Source organism: Cyprinus carpio, chromosome B3 (assembly GCF_018340385.1).
Source record: "Cyprinus carpio isolate SPL01 chromosome B3, ASM1834038v1, whole genome shotgun sequence".
NCBI classification, from domain to species: Eukaryota; Metazoa; Chordata; class Actinopteri; order Cypriniformes; family Cyprinidae; genus Cyprinus; species Cyprinus carpio.
In genome coordinates, this window is record NC_056599.1 from 2,735,113 (window position 1) to 2,743,427 (window position 8,315).

An 8,315-nucleotide genomic window follows, 5' to 3' on the forward strand; every position below is an offset into this window, starting at 1 on the left:
ATTAGAGAAGTATTAGAGCTGTATGAGAGACGTATTAGAGCTGTATTATAGGTTAGAGGTGTATTAGAGGTGCATTAGAGCTGTATTAGAGCCTTATTAGAGGTGTATTAGAGCTGTATTTGAGCCATATTAGAGCTGTATTAGATGTGTATTAGAGCTGTATTAGAGCCGTATTATCTGAAATAGAAATCTTTTGTAAAATCTTAAATGTCGTTATCATCACTTTTAATAAATTTAAAGCATCCTTGCTAAATAAAAGTATTAATTTATATATATATATATATATATATATATATATATATATATATATATATATATATATAAAGAATGATACTAACTCCATGCTTTTGAATGGTATAGTGTATAATGTTACAAAAGATAAATGCTGATCTTTGAATCTTTCTATTCATCAAAGAATCCTGAAAAAATATACTCAACTGTTTTAAACATTGATGATTATGATGATGATGATAATAATAATAATAAATGTTTCTTAAAGTCGTCAACTCACCTTTATTTATATAGTGCTTTATACAGTACTGATTGTGTCAAAGCAGCTTTACAGTGTCAACAGGAACATCTTTTCAATAATGCAAGAGGGCAATAACAAAGTGATTTTCCAGCTAAAGTCAGTTCATTGATGATTTAGTTATGTCATCATGCAGTTCAGCTCTCTTCCAATAGTTCCTAATAAGCAAGCTAGAGGTGACAGCAAATCAGCATATTAGAATGATTTCTGAAGGATCATGATGTGATTGGAGTAAAGATGCTGAAAATTCAGTTTTGAAATCACAGGATTAAATTACAATTTAAAATATATTCAAACAGAAAGCAGTTATTTTAAACAGTAAAATATTTCACAATAGTACTGGTTTTGCTGTAATTTGTATCAAATAAATGCAGGCAAAAACTTTTGACTAGTAGTATAGGTATACTTGCACTGCTATAAATGTTTTTTGAAATATAATTCATATATTATAAAGTGGTTGTTTGGGGTAGGGATAAATCAAGGGGTCGAGGGTCTGTCCATGTAAACTTCATGAAGTGGAACAGCAGCGAAGGGGAAGTGTTCAGGAAAGTTCACTAATGAGTGTCTAATATAATAATAGTAAGATAATAATACTAAGATGGCGCCGTGGATGGCTGCATCAGTGTGTTGGTGCGCTTTGTTTTGTGTTGTTTTGTTTATTAAAACGGTCTTTTGTGATGATACATTGAGCTCGTACACCAGAGAAGAGTGTACTCCCCACGCGAGTTCACTTCATTCATACTGGTCGGTGTTTACATTCCACCGCAAGCCAACGTGCAGGACGCACAGCATACGCTTGCCGAACAGATACTGTGCGTGGAGCGCACAAACCCGGACTCTTTTGTTATTGTCCTTGGTGACTTTAACAAGGGAAACCTCACAAGTGAACTCCCCAAATACAGACAATCTATTAAATGTCCTATCAGAGAGGAGAACATTTTGGATCACTGCTACACTACAGTTAGTGAAATATTAATTGTATTTTATTTTTTATGATGAACTTCCCAAAACTATTTTTCTTTGAAGACTTTTCGTTGAAGTCATTTAATTTCACTAAATATTAGATTCCTACATGGGTCATGCAATGTTATGTGAGTAGGAACTATTAATTATGGCGTTTGTTCGAATGGGATGCTTATCTGTGTTGCGTGCTATGCTTTTGGGGAGTGCGTGAGTTACATCAGCCTCAGACTGCGAATGGACGCTGGCGAGGCAAGATGCACATTTTCCCTTCTCTTCTTCCAGTCATTATTGGTATGTTTAAAAGTATTAATTTGGTCAAAATTCATTAAATATAAAATGGAATGTGTTCTGAGTCAAGTATACAAATGTATTATTGTGTATTGGTTACTTTATATGAGTTTTATGCAAATTTTGTCTGACGCACATGTAGCTAACAAACTCATGGTTTGTGCACAGTGTTTAACGGAAGAAGTTAGTGCAACGGTTGTTTCTCTTATCAAGTGTCCCGTGTGTTTCAGGTATGTTCAGTTCTTTAACTCAAATTGTATAAAATTACAGAATTTGTGTGTGTTTAGGTTCATAATGTTATGGATTAATTTTGAATATGTTGTTTGGGAGAATGTTCGTATGTTGGTTCATGTGAACATTAATTTTATACATCATTCATTGTTAATAATACACATTTTATTTTAATTTCCTTATTTCTTGTGTTTAAATGTATTACACAATGTTAAACATAAATTGACTCCACTTCTGTCTGGAAAGGACTCAGAAGCCCTTTTCACACTGGGATTCTGGATAATACACAGGTAATGTGTCCCAGCAAATGTTCTTGGATTGTTAGATTTTGGTTAATTCACACTGTCAATGATTTCCCGGAATCTGTGCGTGTGTTCACACACAGACCATAGAGGTCCCGTAATGACACGTGACATCAGGATGTCACATGTAATGTACGAGTCAAAAACGCTAGGCACATTAACTTTCACTTAAGCTGGCAAAAGATCTCAGCTTCAGAACGGATAGTGAGGAGCTAACTGATCTCTGCTTCTTTACAGTTTGCACGTATTTTTTCGTCGCAAACGTTGATCTTCAAAACACCTGGTAAAAGAGTTGCACGATAAAGTGTGTGATAACTACGACACACCCTTTACGGCATTAGTTTCTGGCTTTTGTTCACACAGAGCTCATTCTGTGACCGAACCCGGCAATGTTACTAGGTCCCCAACCCAGGATCGATCCCGGAATCAGTCCCAGGATGTGTTTGTGTTCTTACAGAAGGCAATCCGGCATTTTTCTGGCAATTTTCCGGGACCAACGTGCAGTGTGAAAGGGGCTAGTCAGATCACAAACTGTAAACCTAAAGCCCCCCATTCAGCTAACAACCAAATGACTGGCCAACAACTGGAATGAGTTTTACTGTCACTTTGATAGACAATGGGACAGTCCTGATGCCATCCCCTGTGACACCAGCCTTCAGCTTGAGCTTGAACATCATTTTAGTTTTACTTTGAATTTGAATGGGAATGTGATGGTGCCATCCCCTGTGACAATGGCTCCCTCCCTCCCCCTCCAGCCCCATCACAGGAACGTCTCTTTCCATCCAGGAGAGAGATGTTAACAGAGTCTTCAAGAGACAGAACCCTCGGAAAGCAACCAGACCAGACAATTTCAATTCAGTTTCAATTTAGGTGAGCTTTATTGGCATGACAAAAACTGTACATTTGTATTGCCAACGCAGTTGCAGCTGGGCTGCTTACCAATTAGTGTTCAGATGTATTAACAGAAAGAAAAAGAATAATAGTAATGTAAGTTCTGTTTTGGGTTTTGTTTCTTGTTCATTGTTTTCATATCTTTTATTTTGAAGTTTGTTTCATGCTGTTAGTGTCATGCTTCCCTTGCCCATTTTCTACAATGTGCAAGCTACTTGGAAAATGTAGTAAGCTAAGCTAACAGTTACTCTTCATTAAATGAAGCTTCACTACACTAAAGCTACAGCCCTGTGAAATGTAGCAAGCTAAGCTACAACAACACGGCAAAAGTGGTTTACTACATCTAAGCTATTTTTATATTGAACCAACATCATACCAAGTCAATGCTCTCTCAGTGATCAATACAACTGTCAGTCAAGCAGATAGACAGGCATAATAGTTCAGTTTAGTTGTTTATTCAACAGCTGTTCCAAATCAATTTGGCAACAAAAATCAGTCTTTAACCATCTTCAAGAATCAAGAAATAAAAGACTTGCACTCTAAAAAACTATTTATTTACTAACTGCTTGTTTTCTTAAAAAAAAAAAAAAAAAAAAAAAAAAAAAAAACTAACACTTGCTTCTCTAATCTTTTTGTATTCTATCTTTTGTTTTCTTTTTATTTATTATACAATTAACAAAAGCAAAAAAGGCCTCTAAATTAAAAAAAAAAAAAAAACCTTGCTACATGTACTGCGTTAAGCTAACTGAGACTTTTTATAGCACTTATATATCATTGCTCTTTTGTTGATTTTGATTTCTTCCATTGTGCTCATTTGTAAGTTGCTTTGGATAAAAGTGTCTGCTAAATGACTGAATGTAAATGGTAACCCTTCACAATAAGGTTCATTAGTTAACATTAGTTAACTAGTGTAGGTAACACGAACTAAGAATGAACAATACTTTCAACATTTACTAATGCATTATTAAAATCAAGCTGTGTTTGTTGTCATTAATTAATGCACTGTGAACTAACATGAACTACAAATGAACGACTGTATTTTCATTAACAAAAGATGAATAAATACTGTAATAAATGTATTGTTCATTGTACTTTCATGTTAGTTACATTAGCTAACATTAATGAAATCTTCCTGTACTGTATAGTGTTACTATACAGATGTATAGGCCTACAATATTTAGGCTACGTTTATTTGCATCGTTGCATGTTATTAACGTTTCACCAAAATCAAGTTTAAATACTAAGTTTTTGAATGTTTCGAATGTTTTCCCCCGTCATTTACGCCACATTCGAAGGCAGTACGGGCATCATGAACTTGCAGGTTGTACAGTTTCTGTCGCTATGTGGGCGCTCAGTTTTTTTCTGTTATTTGGCCAAAGTATCATATTATAAAATATTCAGCGCTTCTCACAAGCTATCTGACTGTGACTTCACCTTGCAAATGCTTAGACACTCTTCTCCACTCCTCAAATACAAAAAACATTAGCCTTTATAAATATAGTGTTTCTTGAGTAAAGAGAACGCTGTACTTATTCAATCAACAGTTATTTTATTTACCTTCATACTGCAAACAAACTAAGATCCTCCAAACTGCGCGCCACACTTCATTCACAAGAGGGGCGGGAAGAATAATGAGGTTTGACTGACAGTTTGAGGAGCCAATGACGTTACGAGGTTTAGTGGCGGTGGCGTCACTTTTACTGGTCCAGGATCAGTGATCCTTAGCAGTTATATTTCCGATTTGAGCGTTAGTTTCAGAAATGCTTTGCATAATGTAACGTCAGCTTTTGTTGACGCTACCACGCTACTTGATCAAAAAAAGAGCTTAGCTACTGAAAAGCTATTTGATTAAGAAAGCAGCGACGCTACCACCACGATACTAAGAAATGTAGTTAAACTACTAGCGTCACTACTTGTAGCGACGCTACTGCCCATCACTGCCCTCTTGTCTTCATGCTATTGGTTTCTCTTGTTCATTGTGTCATGTTATGATTGGTTTATTGTCTTGTTCATGTGATTATCAGTTCTGTTTACTCATTGGTTGTTTTAGTCATGTGCCTTGTTCCCCATGGGTTTGTTCTTGTCATGTGACCTTTGTTCCTGTATTGTTTGTTGTAATGTATTTGTGTTTTTGCCTTTTTGTGTTTTAGTGTTTTAATGTTGTGTCAGTGTGTCGGTTATTTTAGTGTGTTATTGAGTCTGTTTGTTTGTTTGTTGAGTATGTTCGTGCCTCGTCAAGTCTGTGTATCTTGTTTGGATTATGTTTGGATGTTTGGATATCACCTGTAAATAAACTGCACTTGGGTTATCACTACGCTTTCCTTCGTTTGTATGTTTGGTTATTAGTTGTAAATAAAATGTGGTTGGGTTATTTATACTCTTGTGTTTTGTTGAATGTTTAAGGGATGTAGAGGACTATGTTGCCGACTTTTGTGGACTGTGCCATTTGGTGGATTTTCATGATGGGGCTTTAAAGGACATTTTTAGATGTGGACTTAACGAATCTATCAACTATCTCATGCCTCGCCATACCCATCACTGGACACTTGAACAATACATTGACTTTGCATTACGGTTGAGTGGGTCTACTTTTACTGTGGGTGTTATGGATGAGGAACATCACACTTCCCCAAAGCCTGCTCATGTCATGCCTGCAAAGCCAAGGTCTGCTCACGTCACGTCTGCTATGCCAAAGCCTGCTAACGTCATACCTGCTACTCCAGGACATGCTCACAAAATGCCAGTTAAGACATGTCATGTCTACTATGTCAAAACCTAAACACATCATGTCTGCCAAGCTAGATTCTGCTAACATCATATCTACTACCCCAGGGCCTGCTCACGTCACGTCTGCCAAGCCAGCACCTGTTCATGTCATGCCTGCTACGCCAGAGCTTACTCACATCATGCCAGTCTCTCAAGAGATTCTCCACAACATGGCCACCATTGAAGAGCTTTGTCGCAAGATGGCCGCCACACAAGAGTCTCTTCACAAAATGGCCGCCCTTCTAGAGTCTCGACACGTCGCAGCTGATCTTCCAAAGTCTCGTCATGACATGGCCGCCATTCCAGAGTCTCGTCACGACATTGCCGCCATTCCAGAGCTTCATCACAACATGGCTGCCATTTCTGAGTCTGATTACGTCATGCCTGTCAAGCCAGAGCCTTCACACAAGATGGCCGCCACGCCTGAGTCCCCGGCCAAGATTGCCACCACACCTGAGTCTCGCCATGTCATGGCAGTCACAGAGACTGTTCCCGTGACCTCAGTGCTTCCAGTAATGTCAGTCGCCATTTTTGTGTTCCTGTGGCTCAGTGGTAGAGCATTGCGTTAGCAGCGCAAAAGGTTGTAGGTTCGATTCCCAGGGAACACATGTTAGGTAAAAAGTGTTAGCTTAAATGCACTGTAAGTGGATTTGGTGAATGATTATGAAATGTGTGTTGATGTAAATGATTTGGCAGAAAAATCTATGCAACTCAAGGAATTGCCCCAGAGATCTCTCCTGTCCACGAGTCTGCTCCTGAGGCCGCTTCTGACCGTGAATTCTCTCCAGTGCCTCCAGAGGAGGCAGCGTCCACTGCAGAACCTCCAGAGGTGGTGGCGCCCACCTTTGAACTCTCTGCCTGTCCTGTCACGGCCAAGGAGGCCGTCCACGAACTCACTGTCCATCCTGTCACGGCCACGGAGGCCGTTCACAAACTCACTGTCTGTAGGTGGTGGCGCACACCTTTGAACTCTCTACTCACTGCCTGTCCTGTCACGGCCACGGAGGCCTTTCAAAAACTCTCTGCCTGTTCTGCCACAGACAAGTGGTCTGTCCATGTCTCTGCTCCACCTTGGCTTCTTGCTCTGCCAGTGCCACTCCGCCATGGCTCCCCACTAGGCCTGCACCGCCATGGCTCCATATTGCTCTGGATCTGCTCCACGGCCCAGGTCCCCCTCTGCTCCATTGTCTGTCACTGCTCCACGCCCAGGTCCGCCTCCGCTCCATTGTCTGTCACTGCTTCACGGCCCAGGTCCCCCTCTGCTCCATTGTCTGTCATTGCCTCATGATCCGGATCCACCACTGCTCCTAGCTCCAGGCCCGCCATTGCTCTACCCTCCAGGTCCTGTTCCTTTTCATGGGCCTGGTCCTCCATCCCTCCCCCTGTTCCGTCTCTGCTCCACCACCCTCCAGAATTTCTTGGGTTTTGTTTGTTTGGGCTTCAGGAGCCGCCCTTAGAGGGGGGAAAATGTAAGGTCTGTTTTGGGTTTTGTTTCTTGTTCATTGTTTTCATTTTATTTTGTAGTTTGTTTCATGCTGTTAGTTTCATGCTTCCCTTGCCCTCTTGTTTTCATGCTATTGGTTCCTCTTGTTCATTGTGTCATGTTCTGATTGGTTTATTGTCTTGTGATTATCAATTCTATTTACTCATTGGTTGTTTTAGTCATGTGTCTTGTTCCCCATTGGTTTGTTCTTGTTATGTGACCTGTATTATTTGTTAAAAGTAGTCATGTTTTTGCCATTGTGCCTTGTGTATTAATGTTGTAACCTGCTGTCGGTGAGTCTAGTCTGTTCATGTCTAGTCTGTTCATGTCAAGTCTGTTCATGTCAAGTCTGTTCATGCCTCGTCAAGTCAAGTCTTTGTATCTTATTTGGATTATGGTTGGATGTCTGGATCACCTGTAAATAAACTGCACTTGGGTTCTCACTACGCTCACCTTCAGTGGGGTCTTTACAAGTAATAATAAAAATATATAAATAGTATTAAGCATGTAGTGCAAAATGAATTGGTGTATGTATAAGTTAGAAATAAAATAAGATATACTATTAGACTTACAGAGGCAAAATATTCATCTAAGTAATATAATAGAGTAATATGGCATAACATAATCTACATGTTCTAGAAACATCAGATCAGGGCAGGTTGAGTGTTTTCTCTTATATCATGGCAGGTAGAAACATATTGAGCAGTAAACACACAGCAGTTCTTGTGTTCTCCTAACAGATACGACAGTTTCTCCTGGTTTGAAAGAGTTTTAAATATTTGATGGATCTGCTGTATTGTAAACTGTACTGTACTGTGAAGTAAACAGATTAAAAGACTGTAGTGCAAAAAAAACTTATTCA

General features: G+C 39.2%; 1 long non-coding RNA gene across 1 annotated transcript; it reads left to right on the forward strand.

Moving 5' to 3' along the window:
• The first annotated feature begins 1,728 nt into the window (after positions 1 to 1,728).
• Positions 1,729 to 2,656, forward strand: LOC122136868. The gene is made up of 3 exons (XR_006154365.1): positions 1,729 to 1,783; positions 1,949 to 2,010; positions 2,258 to 2,656. It is a non-coding gene; the product is annotated as an uncharacterized LOC122136868 (long non-coding RNA).
• Positions 2,657 to 8,315: the final 5,659 nt, after the last annotated feature.